Source organism: Ictidomys tridecemlineatus, chromosome 11, assembly GCF_052094955.1.
Source record: "Ictidomys tridecemlineatus isolate mIctTri1 chromosome 11, mIctTri1.hap1, whole genome shotgun sequence".
Taxonomy (NCBI): Eukaryota; Metazoa; Chordata; class Mammalia; order Rodentia; family Sciuridae; genus Ictidomys; species Ictidomys tridecemlineatus.
This window is the reverse complement of record NC_135487.1, coordinates 100,102,733-100,119,876: the sequence shown is the minus strand read 5'-3', so window position 1 is coordinate 100,119,876 and position 17,144 is coordinate 100,102,733. Positions and strand designations below refer to the sequence as shown.

Genomic DNA, 17,144 nt, shown 5'->3' with positions numbered 1-17,144 from the left:
AATGTACCCATGAGCACACAATTCTGACTAGTAAAAATGATGCAATATTGTTCACACTGTTGGTGCCTTTCCTGAAGACGTCTCCATCTCTTTATTTTGATAGAGCAGGGGAAGAAATGACAGGGTTGTTGGTATTGTTCCTGCTGGTTGCTGTGACTCCTAAAGCTGCCAAACCCTGACCCTTTCCTGGGAGATTCTGGGTTTCATATTTTCTCTTCATGGTTCTGGTACCGAGGAGTCCATCTTTCCCTTTGCCAAAGGTGTGTGTGTGTGTGTGTGTGTGTGTGTGTGTGTGTGTGTGTGTGTGTATGTGTGCGCCTTTCATGCTATTTGCATCATCTTTTTCAGAAAAACTTGTATCTCACCAAGTTCAGTTGTGAGTTTATTCCCTATTACAAGGTATATATCAGAGAATTTTTGAAGTATAGGGATCCTCAGTGAGTAGAAGACCGCAGAGCATCTAATGAAGAAGTCAGTAGAATTGTTAATTTTCCCACCTGGTGGCAAATTTCTGACCTACACTTGTAGTCTATGCTCCACCTCTGCCAGACAGCCTGCTTGAGTCTATGGAAGTTTTCAGTTTTAAGTTTTTTTCCACCATGATCCCACCTAAGCTTTCTACCCAGATTGCAAAGGATCCTCTGAAGAATGATTAAAAAAAATAAATAGCCGATATCCTGAACCGAACACATATTTTACCTGGGTCTAGTTAAGAGAGAGAGAGAGAGAGTGTGTGTGTGTGTGTGTGTGTGTGTGTGTGTGTGTGTGTGTGTGTGTGTGTGTATGTGTGTATGTATGTGTATGTATGTAGAAACTTTTTTTTCATTTTGTATGACCACCCTAAAGGGAGGTTATTATTATTACCCCATTTTCTAATGAGGAATATTAGACAAGTTCATAAACAAAATAACTGGAAGAATCATGTCAAAGCCATGTGGTCTATGAGTCTATGTATACAATGACTGCATTTTACTACCTCTCAAACAGACTTTTGGTGGCTAGTGGTAGGTGAACATCTAATCATATAATTACAAACACGCCAAGGTATTTTTTAATGTAACCAAGGCAAGGTTTGTCTTATAGGTGAAAGACTCCATGTGTCTCAAAGACAAAAAGATCCATTATTATTCATCTCCTAGGACTTACCATAATCTGAGAATTTGGTAAAAAGGGGGAAAATGCACAAAAGTGAGGAAATTTTAATGGATCAGACATATTTATTCACTGATAGATACTCTCATTCCACTATCCAGATCTCAGTGATCTGGGCACCTCTACCTCTTGAGTTGGGGTGATTGGAAGTATAGTCTAGATGTGTACTGCAGGAGGGTGAAAACTATCAGACTCTATTACAGTTGTCTCTACTGAGATTCCTATTTTTCGAAATGAGTGTAAAATAAGTTGATTCCCACCAATAAAAAAAGTATAATCTACAAGGAGACAGCAGCAATATCACAAAATTTATCAATGCATATTTGCTAAATGAATGAAGGGATGCATCCTTCTCTATTTATAAAGTAATATAGGCTCATCTTTTATTTCTATTTTTGCCCTTTGTTTATTTTAGTGTCCACGTTATATGTTTACATGAATTAGACAATGGATACATGAATTTATTATAAAGTATAAATTCAGTATGTCCACACAATATAGTACTTTCCATGGGTGACAATTTAGACTTGTTTAAATAACATATCCTGCATACCTTTTTAAAACTTAAAATATGAGAATAAAAACACATATTTGCAAGGGTTATCTGTTTCTTCATTAAGAAATCTATTATATTGCAAAATGTAATAACAATTTGATTTATATGGTGTACTATCACATGAATTAAGCATACAATGTACATCAGTTTTCTATGTGCAGTGGCCTTTCTCTTTAAATAACTTTCAGTTTGCTATAATAAAAGAATATTATGATTTCACAGGTACTGCCTAAGAAATTTAATTAACATGAGTAATTTCAAAATTCATTTAAATCTTATAGTGAAATATTTTATAGACAGTTAAGGTAGCAAATTATAGATTGGCTAATCAAATTCTCAATTAGTGGCTGATAAGTTGTCATGTTCTCAATAACAGATATTCTTCAAATGCAATTGCCAAGGTTGGACTCCTCAGCAAGCATCACACTTTCTTACATCTCTGCCATGCATTTCTATTCATAGCTCCCATTTTTATGTTTCTGCTCACCATCACACCCACAAAAGACCAGGTCACATTTTGTAGATGTGTAAATGCCTGATGTGTCACAAAGGTGCCATCCACAACTGCAAATATTCTAGAACTAATTGTCAATGGAGGAGCTGCTTTTCTGTCTCCATTTCAACCACACATACAGGGTTAGAGGCTTCCTTCCTGGTGAGGCAGCCCCCACCAAACCTTTAACTGGTATGCTCCCTGGCTGATTGATTGTCTGCAACCTCCTCACAGTTTCTGAGTAAAGTCTGGAGGTGTTTGTCATTTTATACCCACTGCAGGTCTAGAGTTAGACCACTTTGTCTAATGATCAATGGATTTAAAATTTAAAAGGAGAACAAGAGTATAAGAGTACAAGAGAGAACCAAGTATTGGGAAGGGAAACATGAAAAAAAAAGATTTACGTCCATTTTTACAGAACTACTTATGATTTGAGCTTCATGGTGCATCTTCATCCAAATTCTAGACTTATTGATTCAACAAATATGTATTTATCACATGTCACTTTGAATGCATGTGGTTTCACAGAGTTTGAAATAGGATAAAGACAATAGAAATCATTAATAAAAGGTGATAATTTTTTGTTGGATTAGGAGGAGATAAGAGTAGAAAGTAAAAAAAAAGGCACTCAAATTATAGAGGTAGTCAAAGATGTCTTTCTGATAAAAGTGACATTCAAAATGAGAACCAAAGATAGTGTGGTGAATGCTCTAGGTGAGGATTTATTTCCAAATCTGTACTTAAATGATCACCAAGCTCATGAGATTTTTTCTATATCCAACTGCATCTAATAATATCATTTACTGAATAGTTGATCAATCCATTATTAAAATTTAAATTGAAGTTATTTTTTAAAGTTTATATCATTCCCTAAGAAAATGAAAATCCCATATCAAAAGCAGGAGATATTTTTGAAAGTAGATACATTTACACAAGCATCTGAACCAATCTTAGCTAATTGTTGCCTTCTGAAGAAGGCTAGGAGCCTCGGAATTTCTCCCAGTTAAAAGGGGACATTAGTAATCTTAGTGAAGCACACAAACTCACTTAGTATGGAACTGAGACTAATATATTCTGAATGACTAGAAGATGAACTCAGATACTATGAGACAGTGATATTCAAAGTTCTGAACATCATTCTACAATTGTTTTTTTACACCATGTGGATACCTGTTTCACAACTATGGAAGCACAATGTGAGCATAGAACACAGCAGAAGTGAGGATCCAGAGGAAGGATAGAAGAAAACGGTTATAGCCTGAATGTGACTGTTACGGGACAAAATGACAGCACTGAAAATAAAGATGCAAAAAAGAAGTCTGATGATGCAAGGCTTTCTGGTGGATTAGTAGGGCAGAGAGCAGCACATATCTGGCTAAGAAGATGGTTTGGCTTGGAATAGGGAACATTTTTCCAGTGTGTCTTAATGTGTCAATCACCACAGTCAGTACTTGCTTTGGTCATGCCATGGGACTTTGATTAATGAGCATGGATTAATGGATAACTTTTGTAATCCATTTATCTTGTGGTGGGTGCTCAAGTATGCAGAATTAATGTATTTTAAGCCTGTTCCTAGGCAAAGAAGCATTAAGGATCAAATCATTGAAAAATGAGTGGTCTCATTTAAATCCAAATTAGGAATACCAATAGGAAGACATCCTCTTCAAGGGCAAAAAGCTCAAAAAGTTACTCCTAAATTAATTAAGAATAGGTGTTTTTAAAGTACTGTATTTGCCAGGGAAATTAGTTAAATACTGAGAATATTTTCTGTAAAATATAGAATATTTATATGACTTTTATGCATTCAAGTATCTTGAACAAAAAAAGACACCTGCCCTTTTATCCTTTTTTCATGTATGAATTTTCTGCTAGGAAAAAAGTAAAAAGCCTTGAATTTAGTGATGAGAATTCTGATACTGTGCTTCTTATGAATAGATGTGTCCTACATGGAAGGTCATTAGTACAAAAGATACTAGCCAGCTTCAATTTATGACCATGAGCTGTTGGATGTTACGAACTGCACAAGCCTAGCCTTGTAAATTCTACTAGGTATTCTGCTGCCCTTCCTATACAACAGACACTAGTATGGCAATATGTAAAAAAGTGGATGTGGAACCAATGTGAATCTGCAATATGTATACGGGGTAAAAATGGGAGTTCATAATCTGCTTGAATCAAATGTATGAAATAGATATATCAAGAGCTTTGTAATGTTTTGAACAACTAATAATAAAAAAAAACATTATCCTAAAAAAAAGTAAATTCTACTAGGTATAAAGCTAGACTTCATAAGTACAGATCATGTATTTCCAGGAGCAGTGGACAAGTCTGAAGCCCTTGATAGAAGTTTGTAACATTTATCAGAATACATATTTTAATTTAAAAATATTACCTTGTCCTAATTAAAATATATACACCAAAACATGTTATAATCATACTTATAAAAATAGATACTGAATACTTATATATCAAGTATCAGACAAAGCTATCTACATGTATCATCACATTTAATTCTCCAAACTCTCTTTATGGATGGCTTCCAAAAAAGTTTTGACCATAGCTCCCATTATATATGATATTAAAGACACACATAGAAATTGTTCTATTTTGATTGGGAAAATGGTGTTCTTGATCTTCCAAAATTATTTCACACACCAAAGAGGGAAAAAATGGAATGAAAAACATGTCGTTAGATGATAAATTAGGTACTTAGGATGCAGGTATCTACCCAATTGACTGCTCAAGTGATCAGATAATGGTTAGAAGTTTGCATACATGCATTCAACACTTAAGAAATAACTGTGTATTGTGTTTCTGTTTATATACCATTCTATGTCAATTGCTATAGATTCAAGCTCAACTACTTTAAATAAGAATTTCTAGAACACAGCAGCAGGCATGGAGGTATCAAGTCTCTGACCTCTCTAGCTGCGTGGGCATAGGGAGTCTTAAATCATCTAAATGCTGTTTGCTCAACATCACTAGGCATTGCTGGGCTAACATGGATCTGGGGAGAATAGCCTGCTCCTCTCAGAACACACACGGAGCCCATAGCGGCCCAATTCAGGCTCCCGTTTGCCTGCATCTCGCAGACAAACTGCTCTGGCTCAGTGCTAAAGGAACCCACGGAAACTGCTTCTCGGTCCCTGTCCCACCGAATCCTGTGGAGGTAAATACCAACTGAGGCTTCATAGGCAGTGGCAACAGGATTGAGACAGGGCTTTGGAGGGCCGGTCAGGACCCACCCGTTGCTTTGGTCACCCGGCAAAGGGAACTAAATGCTGCCATTCGCATGGGATACCAACATGGCAAAGAACTGACGTCACCAGAATGCGGCGGCGGAGGAGAAAACTTAATTGAAAACAGCGGTGGCAGGTGTTTAACCCCCTAACCCCCACCTCCACACACAGGGGAAACCTCAAGGGCCCCTCCCAGCTCTCCCGTGAGCGCGATAGTCAGACCCAGGGATTCAGGAGTGGCACACGGGACCCACGGCATGGGACCCTCCAGCTACTGCTCCCACCAGTGCAGACAACTGAGGTCTCTTGCACCAGCTCCCTGGGGGCGTGGCTACCAAATGGCAAGCAAAATATGCCAAGGGCTCTCTGCCCCAAGCACCACAACCTTAGGAGCTGAGGGACTGGCAAGCAGAGAGAGTGTGCCCAGTTGTTCAAGAAAATAGGGCTCCAGTGAGCAGCAGACCTGGCACGTAACCAGTATTGTGGTGAGCGTCACCTGTGAACGGGGCCAGTGGCAAGGTGACTAGACACAAGAAATGGCCCGAGGCACTCAGGAGTGGAGACTCACCCAGTCAGGGAGGAGGAGCTGCTGCACAGTGAATGGTTCCCACACATTGAACAGAGAAGCTTGGCCCGGTGGGCACAGCTCCACCTACTGGAAGAGAAGTTAATCGAACTCTAAGACTGCATTTTTAAATTTTTTTATTTTAATTTTTTAAAAATTTTTAATATTTTTGTATTACTTTATTTTTATTTTCACCTTTATTGATTATTTTTAAAATTTTTTTTCTTTTCTTATTTTCTATTTTTTTGTGTTTTCATTTCTTTTCAATTTCCTTATTCTCCTTTCCTTGAATTATATCTGTTTAGTCTCATTCTCTTTAGTGACTTCTTCTCTTCCCTTCTAATACCTTTCTTCCCAAGCAATACGACACTGTTTGTGTAATTTACTAAATATGTATAGGTCAATGTTCTGAGATATTATATAGTCCTACCAAGACTGTAACTTCCCCCAAATACTCCAGACCTTTCTCCTGTTAATATCCCTCGTCATTAGAGCAAAATTCCAAGGTTGCCAAGAGATACCAACCTCAATACCATCACATCATTCGACCTAAATACAAGTCCCAAGACCAAACCGTAGACCGCTATATGCCATCAGAATTCGTACATAGTTTAGGAAACGAATGAATCTACACTAAAGTGCAACAAAACTCATCATCTATAGTCATAGTCTCCCATCACAAAAGAGAGACTCCAGAGACACACAAAACCAAATAAATTTATAGGAGTAAACAGTAACTCAGCATCAAACAGAGCAAGAAGTGACATAAGCAGCATGAAAAAGAAAGGAAGAAAAGGACTACAAACAATGCAGGACAGCCTAAATATACAGGAGGACCTAGAGGCATCAGAAAAATGTTCAAATAAAGAACAAGAAATACCTTAGACAGATGGAATGGAATCTTAAAGAGGATATGAGACAGCAAATTCAAACAATGAAAGAACTCATTGAAAATGAAATACACAAGCAAATAAAAGAAGCAAATAAGCATCTTTATTAGGAGATAGAGATTATAAAAAAACAAACAATTTTAGAAATAAAGGAAACTATAAACCAAATTAAAAACTCAAATGAGAGTATCACTAACAGAGTGGAGCAAGTAGAAGCCAGAACGTCAGATAATGAAGAAAAAATATATCATCTTGAAAAGAGTCTAGCCAACTCAGGAAGGCTGGTAAAAAGTTACGAGATAAACATCCAAGAGATATGGGATAACATAAAAAGAAACCAAACTTAAGAGTCATCGGGATAGAGGAAGGTATAGAGGTTCAAACCAAGGGAATGAACAACCTGTTGAATGAAATAATTATAGAAAACTTTCCAGATATAAAATAGGAAATGGATGTACAAATTGTAGATGCATACAGGACACCGAGCATACAAAATCACAGTAGACCAATGCCAAGACACATTGTTATGAAGATATTCAATACACAGAACAAAGAGAAAATATTAAAAGCTACAAGAGAAAGGAGGCAGATTACATTCAAGGGTAAACCAATAAAGTTAACAATGGATTTTTCATCACAGATGCTGAAAGCCAGAAGATCCTGGAACAAGGTATTTCAAACTCTGAAAGACAATGGATGCCAACCAAGAATTTTGTATCCAGCAAAATTAAGCTTCAGGTACAACAACAAAATAAAAATCTTTCATGATAAACAAAAGCTAAAAGAAATTGCAGCCAGAAAACCAGCATTGCAAAGCATCTTGAGCAAAACACTACCTGAGGAATAAATGAAAAACAATAACCAAAACCAACAATGGGAGGTACCTCAGTAAAGCCAGAGAGCAGGGGGAAAGCTAATCATGAAGAATCAAACCAACTTTTTTTAAAAAGATAAATAATCAAACATGGCTGGAAGTACAAACCATATATCAATAGTAACTCTAAACATAAATGGCTTAACCTCACCAATAAAGCGACATATTCTGGTAACATGGACTAAAAAAACAAATCCAACAATATGCTGCTTCTAGGAGACACATTTGATTGGAAAAGACATACACAGGCTGAAGGTGAAAGGTTGGGAAAAAAACATGCCATGCACATGGTCCTCACAAGCAAGCAGGGGTGTCCATCCTCATATCGAATAAAATCTAATTCAAGATTAAGTTAATCAAAAGGGATAAGGAAGGACATTATATTCTGTTAAAAGGAACCATTCACCAACAAGACATAACAATTATCAATATTTATGTATCAAATAATGGTGCTGTGACATTCATAAAACAAACTCTCCTCAAGTTCAAGAATCAAATAGACCACAACACAATAATTATTGGTGACTTCAACACTCCTCTCTTACCATTGGACAGATCCTCCAAACAAAAGTTGAATAAAAAAACTATAGAACTCAATATCACAATCAATAACCTAGACTTAACGGACATATATACAATATATCAACCATCATCAAGTGGATACACTTTTTTCTCAGTAGCACATGGATCCTTCTCAAAAATAGACCATATATTATGCCATAGGGCAACCCTCAGTAAATATAAAGGGGTGGAGACAATACCATGCATTTTATCTGATCATAATGGAATGAAACTGGAAATCAATGATAAAAGAAGGAAGGAAAAATCATACATATCATGGAAAATGAACAATATGTTATGGAATAATCAATGGGTTATAGAAGACATAAAGGAGGAAATAAAAAAATTCTTAGAGACAAATGAAAATACAGACACAACATATCGGAATCTATGGGACACAATGAAAGCACAATTTTAAGAGGGAAATTCATTGACTGGAGGTCATTCCTCAAAAAAAGAAAAAAAAACAACAAATAAATGAGATCACACTTTATCTCAAAGCCCTAGAAAAGGAAGAGCAAAACAACAGCAAATGTAGCAGAAGGCAAGAAATAATTAAAATCAGAGCAGAAATCAATGAAATTGAAACAAAAGAAACTATTGAAAAAATTGACAAAACTAAAAGTTGGTTCTTTGAAAAAACAAATAAGATCGACAGACCCTTAGCCATGCTAACAAAGAGAAGAGAGAGAACTCAAATTACCAACATACGGGATGAAAAAAGAAATATCACAACAGATGCTACAGAAATACAGTAGATAATTAGAAATTATTTTGAAACCATATATACCAATAAAATAGAAGACAGTGAAGACATCAATAAATTTCTTAAGTCATATCATTTGCCCAGACTGAATCAGAAGGATACACACAATTTGAACAGACCAATATCAATGGATGAAATAGAAGAAGCAATCAAAGGACTACCAACCAAGAAAAGCCCAGGACCGGATGGATATACAGTGGAGTTTTACAAAACCTTTAAAGAAGAATTAAAACCAATACTTTTCAAGTTATTTCATGGAATAGAAAAAGAGGGAGCTGTTCCAAATTCATTCTATGAGGCCAACATCACCCTGATTCCGAAACCAGACAAAGACACCTCAAAGAAAGAAAACTGCATACCAATATCTCTAATGAACCTAGATGCAAAAATCCTCAGTAAAATTCTGGCAAATTGGATACAAAAACACATCAAAAAAATTGTGCACCATGATCAAGTAGGATTCATCCCTGGGATGCAAGGATGGTTCAATATACAAAAAGCAATAAATGTTATTCACCATATCAATAGACTTAAAGATAAGGACCATATGATCATCTCATAGATGTAGAAAAAGCATTCAAAAAAGTACAGCATCCCATTATGTTCAAAACACTAGAAAAACTAGGGATAACAGGAACTTACCTCAACATTGTAAAAGTTATCAATGCTAAGCTTCAGGCTAGCATCATTCTGAATAGAGAAAAATTGAAGGCATTCCCTCTAAAATCTGGAACAAGACAGGGATGCCCTCTATCACCACTTGTATTCAATATAGTCCTTGAAACACTGGCCAGAGCAATTAGAGAAACAAAAGAAATTAAAGGCATAAAAAGGAAAAGAACAACTTAAATTATCACTATTTGCAAACAACATGATTCTATACCTAGAAGACCCAAAAGGGTCTACAAAGAAACTACTAGAATTAATAAATGAATTCAGCAAAGTGGCAGGATATAAAATCAACACACATACATCAAAGGCACTCCTGTATATCAGCAACAAAACTTCTGAAATGGAAATGAGGAAAAAACACATTTTTTTTTGAGGATATTCACAATATCCTCAAAAAAAAGTAAAATACTTGGGAATCAACCTAACAAAAGAGGTGAAAGATTTATACAATGAAAACTATAGAACCCTAAATAGAGAAATAAAAGATCTTAGAAGATGGAAAAATATACCCTGTTCATGGAGAGGCAGAACTAACATCACCAAATGGCGATATTACTAAAAGTTCTCTATAGGTTCAATGCAATGCCAATCAAAATCCCAATGACATTTCTTGTAGAAATAGATAACACAATCATGAAATTCATATAGAAAAATAAAAGACCCAGAATAGCAAAAGCAACTCTAAGCAGGAAGTGTGAATCAGGAGGTATAGCAACACCAGATTTCAAACTATACTACAAAGCAATACTAACAAAAACAGCATGGTACTGGTACCAAACAGGCAGGTGGACCAATGGTACAGAATAGAGGACACAGACTAATTCACAAAGTTACAACTATCTTATTTTTGATAAAGGGGTTAAAAGCTTGCAATAGAGGAAGGATAGCATCTTCAACAAATGGTGCTGGGAAAACTGGAAATTTATATTCAACAAAATGAAACTGAATCCCCTTCTCTCGCCATGCATAAAAGTTAACTCAAAATGGATCAAGGAGCTTGATATTAAATCAGAGACTCTGCATCTGATAGAAGAAAAAGTTGGCTCTGATCAACATATTGTGGGGTCGGGCTCCAAATTTCTTAATAGGACACCCATACCACAGAAGTTAATAACAAGAATTAACAAATGGGACTGACTTAAACTAAAAAGTTTTTTCTCAGCAAGAGGATAGTAGAGGATAGGAAAGGCAGCATAATACAACATACAATAGTAAGGCAGTAGTGGATGTGTTTAAAAAAGTGGATGTGTAACCGATGTGAATCTGCAATATGTATATAGGGTAAAAATGGGAGTTCATAATCCGCTTGAATCAAATGTATGAAATATGATGTGTCAAGAACTTTGTAATGTTTTGAACAATAATTAAAAAAAGAATTTCTAGAAAGACAACCAACTGAATTTTTGGTAAAAGTAAAGTTTCAATTTCACACCTTACTGTGAAATGCCAATTAAAATAACAATGAGATACTTTAAAAAAATTAAAACCCAGATTCTGCTGGAGTCAATTTAAATGTGTACAAACTACCTACAGGGAAATGTGATAATCTATACATATTGTTAAGGTTTTCTATATAAACAATTAACCAAAAATTCAATTACTAGAAATTTATCCTAAGGAAATAATTAAGCATATGGTCAAAGTTTTTGCATAATTAACTGCAAGGCTGTTTGGTTTGCAGCTGTTTTCAGTAGTGAAAATTTTGAAAAGAATAAAAATTGCAACAACTGAGGATTTATTAGATGTAGTAATAAACATTCATACAATGGATGACTACCAGATCATTAACATGTATTGTGAGCGACAGACATTAATATACATTTACAATCTTTATGCAATAAATAAGAATTTAAATGGACATGTGATGAAAAGAAATAGACTATGGTATCAATTCCCAGAATTGGGAATAGAAATTGAGCCAACAGGAAGCTGAGAGGTTGTACCTTTTTACTCGATGTGGTGAGCCCAGGAATGCTAGGAAAAATAGTAAAGTTTATGTAGAGAATATGTGGAAACGCGGAGATTGACAGGAGAAAGGCTGTAAGAGAAGCAAGGAGAAAGATGGTTTAAGATGTCCTCCATTGTATTTTGACATCTTAAGCTGGAAGAAAATTGACAGTGACCAAGTTTTAAAGGGATGATTTGCTGTCTATTTGGTTCTATATGTGGTTTCAGCCTGATTCAAAAGGCACCTATTTTTCTTTGTATTACTTTAAAAATATTTCATGAGATAAATAATGCAAGGTTTAATGTATGATTGAGTTTATTATTGCATACTTAAGAATATTTTCTTGTCCTTTATTAAAGAACAAACTATGTGATGCTCCCGTTTTGTTTTGATCAGTCAACCATGCATTGTTTAGAATGAGAATATATTCTGGAATCACAGTGTTAAGCAATTTTATCAGTGTGAAGATCATAGAGCACATCTGCACAAACCTAAGTGGCATAACCTACTACACCTCTAGGCTATGTGGGGTAGCCCACTGTGTATGTATGATCTGTCAAGGGCTGAGTCATCTTTATGCAGCACATGACAGCACTAGTCTTGTGTTGTAGATACAAGTCTGCAGGCATTTATAACATGTAATAATCTTTAAGTGTATGGAACTGAGTATTATTTTAATGAGTCATGACAGATTCAGGACTATGCTTCTATTAAAGTTCACAGTATCTTAGTTCTATGTAATGTTTCATTAACTAACCTAAAAATCAGAGATACACCTGGCCATTTATTTCAGATTGTCCTTATTTCTCAGTCCTGTTTGTAATTGTTTTTTAATTTATTGTTATGAATTTCAAGAAAAAATCTTTTGAGTTTGTTAGTATTGGTACTATGCTTGAGCTCTACAGTATTTCCACACACAAAATAATCATAAAATCCAAGTTTTACCCACAATAAGAATATTTTTGGAATTATTATTGGCAGCTTTTAACTCATTCACACTTTGTACAACTAACAAGTATTATGAGGTATGAATTATAAATTATTAAGTACTTCAAGTTCATAGAGCTGGTACCTGGTAGAGTTGAGATTTGAACTTGGGCAATTTGGCACTACAACTATGTTCTTTTTTTGTTATGCTTTTTTATTTTACTACCTTAGTGAATTTGCAAGGATTTTTCTTTTTAGGCAATACCTATTCCTCAGGCTATATATATTATTTATTTCACAGAATATTTATTTATATCATGACTCCTAAATTTTCTTTCATTTATTTTCTGACTGGTTATGCCAGGAAAATAACTATTTCCATATTTATCTTATAACTGGACCCTAAATTTCATTAATACTATAATGTTCTTAATTAATCCTTTTTTGTATATAATTACATAATCAGCAAGTAATGAAATTGGCCATTTTTGCATGTAATGAATAAATGATGAATTTTTTGGCTGACTAGCAATAACTGTAATTTCATCTAATTAAAATTGTTTTCAATAACATTAAATTATACTGATTTTGAAAATTTTATGATTAATCTTAGTAGAAATTCCGTTGGTTGTCTCTTTCAAATTTTAACCTCAAATGTAGTCTTATTTTGGAAAAAAAAGTCTTATTGGAAGTATGTTACTTTTTGTATTCACTAATATTTTCGTTTGAAAGCTTTTTGAAATACTTATATTATTCTTAAATGTTAAGTATAATTACATTGTTATGAGTAACTTATTTATAAATATTCTAAAATGCTATTTTTTAAATTATAGGAATAAATGGAATTGGGAAAATTCTTACAAGAATGGATAACTTTCATATTTATACTTCGACATAGCAATTTTTAAAAATATTTATTTATTTTTTTAGTTGTAGTTGGACACAATACATTTGTTTTTATTTATTTATTTTTATGTGGTCCTGAGGATCAAACCAGGGCCTCTCAGGCAGTAGATGAGCTGAGCACTCTACCACTGAACCACAACCCCAGCCCCACGTAGCAATATTTACAAGACAAAATTCTTCTTTGTGTCTATTTCTTTTTGCAAAGCCACCATTAAAAGTTATTCAACTCAAATAATTCTATAGCAAACAGCCAAACACTCTTAATTAAAACCATGCAATACACCCAACTAGACATTTCTCAAAAGACAGAAAAATGACTAAAAGGTATATTTAAAAATGCTCAATTTCACTGATCATCAGGAAATACAAATCAAAACCACAGTGTAACATCACCTCACTCCAGTAAGAATGGCTATTATCAAAGAGACAAAGAATAGGTGCTATCAAGGATATGGAAAAAGGGCAACTTGGCACACTGTTGGTTGGTAGGAGGGTAAAGTAGTGCATCTATTATGGAAAATAACAGACATTCCCTTAGGGCTGGGACTATAGCTCAGAGGTAGAGGGCTTGCCTCACACATGCAAGGCACTGGGTTTCATTCTCAGCACCACATAAAAATAAAGATATTGTGTCCATCTACAATTAAAAAATAAATTTAAAAAAATATGCAGACATTCTTCAAAAAATTTAAAACTACCATATGATCCAGCAAAAACACCACCTGGCACACATCCAAAAGAAATAAAAGTATGTTGAAGAGATATCTGTACCCTCATGTTTACTACACCACTAGTCACAACAACCAAGAAACAACTTAAGCATCTAACTGATTAATGGATGAAGAAAATGTAGTACATATATATAGTGGAATATTGTTTGGCAATTAAAGAAAGAATTTAATCCCATCATTTGCAGCAATATTAATGGAACTGGAGAATAGCATGTTAAGTGAAACAAGCCAAGGCAAAGAAACAGAAATATTACATAAGAATCTGTGACATCTAAAAGCTGATCTCATAGAAGTTGAGAGAAGAAGAGTGGTTCCTGGGAACTAAGAGTAGCTGGCAGGAGGGAATCCATAGAAAGATTTTCCATGGAAACCAATTTTAGAAAAAATAAATTCTGTTGTTCTATTGCACAATAGAGTGACTATAGATAATGAAAATGTACTTATACATTTTTAAAAATGAACTAGAAGAAATAATTTTGAACGTTTTCAACACAAGGATATTATAAATGTTTGGGGAACCAGTTATGTTTACCCCGATTTAAATATTATACAATATAAACATGTATTGAAACATCACATAGTACCTCAGATACTATTTTATGTACAAGAAAATTAACAATACATTACAGTTTATTTTCCAGTAAAATGTTATCAATGTTTTGTTGGAGTTGAATTCTAAAACTTATCTCACAAATTCCTAAAATTTATCAGACATGGGGATGTCTCTATATTCTATGTATAAACATCAAAAACCAAGTCAAAAATGTCATGGAAAATAAAATATGACATGATTATAAAAATATGAAGAACTCCTGGAATATAAAATCTATGTATTCTTTTTGTAGGAAAGAACAACAACTAAAACATGTATATGGTATGAATACCTGCCAGTTACCAGATGACGAACATTTCAGGTTGGCAACATTCAAAACTTTGGTCTAAAATATTAATATAAAGAAGACAGGGGCTGGAGATATAGCTCAGTTGGTAGAGTGCCTGCCTCACAAGCACAAAGCCCTAGGTTCAATCCCCAGCACCACAAAAAGAAAAAAGAAAAGAAAGACAGGAGTTGACTTTTCTTCTTATCCAACTCGGGATGAGCAATTTTTGCTTCAGGATGTGAAACAAATTGTGGCCTCTAGACTACAAAGTCAGGACAACACAAAATGGGAATGGGGATTTTCTGCTTCAACTAAACAAGCCAATAGCACTTAATGTCCTTGCTAAAAATTGGAATTGTAAGGATTTTGAAATTTAGTCATGCTCTGAGGCTTTATATCATTACTTTAATTTGTAATTGCCTAAATGATAAGCTATAATATCATTTATGCCTTATTTATGACATGTAAATAAGTATTTATTCATATAGATATATCTATAGCTCTTTGCCCATTTTTAGTGAAGTTGATAGTTTTTTGCTGTTGAGTCTTTGGATATTTTGGATACAAGTTCTTAAGCAGATAGGTTTGCAAATATCTTCTGCTACTGTTTTGACTTTCATGAATGTTTTTGTATCATTTTCTTACTTAGTTGCCTTAGCTAAATATGCAGTATAATATTAAGTAGTAGTGGTGAGAGGAGATATCTTTGTGTTGTTTCCGATTTTCAGTGGGAAGCTTTCAAGCTCTAACCATTAAGTGTCAAGGTAGCTGTCAGTTTTTCATAGATGACATTTATGAGATTGAGAAAATTCCCTCCTCTTCCTAGTTTGTCGAACTTTTTTTATTATGAAAAAAGTAGGTTTTACCAAATATTTTGCATCTACCAAAGTGGTCATAAGCTTGCTTTATCTTTTATCTTTTCACAGTGTTGCGAATCAAAACCAGGGACTCATGCATACTAGGTAACCACTGAGGTAAACTCCTGCTTACTTTCATTTCCTATATTGACAAAGCATAATGTATTATTTTACACCTTCGGCCAACCTTTCATTTCTTGTATAAATCACAATTGGCAATGATGTAACCAGTATTTGGTTGAGGTTTTAGTATGCTTTATGTTTGTATTCATTCTGTGTAAACTACTATCTTACTTCCCTTGTGATTTATTTTCAATTTATTTTATTTATAAGTGTTTTATTTATAAGCATTTTATTTATGGATTGAGTCTTATTGTTATATAATACGTATAACCTTGCATTTATATATTATAAATATTTCTTTATATTGAGTGCCTGTTTTTCCATTAAGTATATTTGTCTGACAATATATTGGTACTCTAGATCTCAGCACTATGTACATGGAATATCCTTTCCTATCCTTGAATTCAATCTATTAATATCTTTTAATGTAAAGTGAGTCTCTTGTAGGCAATATGTAGTAGGATCATGGTTTTTCATTCATTATGCCAATATACATCTTGTAGTTGGAAAGTATAATCCCTTTAAATTTAAGCTAATTACTGATAATGATGAACTTCTGTTATGTTTCCATTTGTACTTTATGTGACTGATATTTTTTGGTTAAAATAGTTTAATTACTGCTATTTTTAGTATTAAATGCAAATTTTCTAGTATAATATTTTATTCCTGTTGTATCACACTCACATACCTGTGCATGATCACTCCTTTCTCTCTTCTATACAGATTTTTTAGTAACATTCTTTATGGTTGCCTTGAAGATACATTAGCATTTTACATTACAATAATCTAATTTGAATAAATAGTTTTCTTATTATATTAAAACTTTCAACTTACCAAGCCCCTGTATCAAAATATACAAAAAGACTAATGTTGTAGCTCAGTGATTAAGTGTCCTGTACATTTCTTTCCTCCATCTCCATACTGTCATTTTCAGAGATTATATCATTGTCCATGTGCATCAATCATCTCAATTTGTAATAATTTCTTCATGAATATTTTAAAA

At 34.1% G+C, this 17,144-nt stretch overlaps 1 long non-coding RNA gene and 1 pseudogene across 2 annotated transcripts in view; both read left to right on the top strand.

The window, feature by feature from the left end:
- LOC120885895 (small ribosomal subunit protein uS5m-like) overlaps positions 1 to 17,144 on the top strand; it is a 439,518-nt pseudogene that overhangs the window by 139,113 nt on the left and 283,261 nt on the right. The window lies entirely within an intron of this gene.
- The window catches only part of LOC110597406 (uncharacterized), a 37,929-nt gene that overhangs the window by 17,664 nt on the left and 3,121 nt on the right, over positions 1 to 17,144 (top strand). The window contains exon 2 of the long non-coding RNA XR_013427983.1: positions 16,088 to 16,135. This is a non-coding gene — a long non-coding RNA (uncharacterized LOC110597406). The remainder of the gene's footprint in view (positions 1 to 16,087; positions 16,136 to 17,144) is intronic.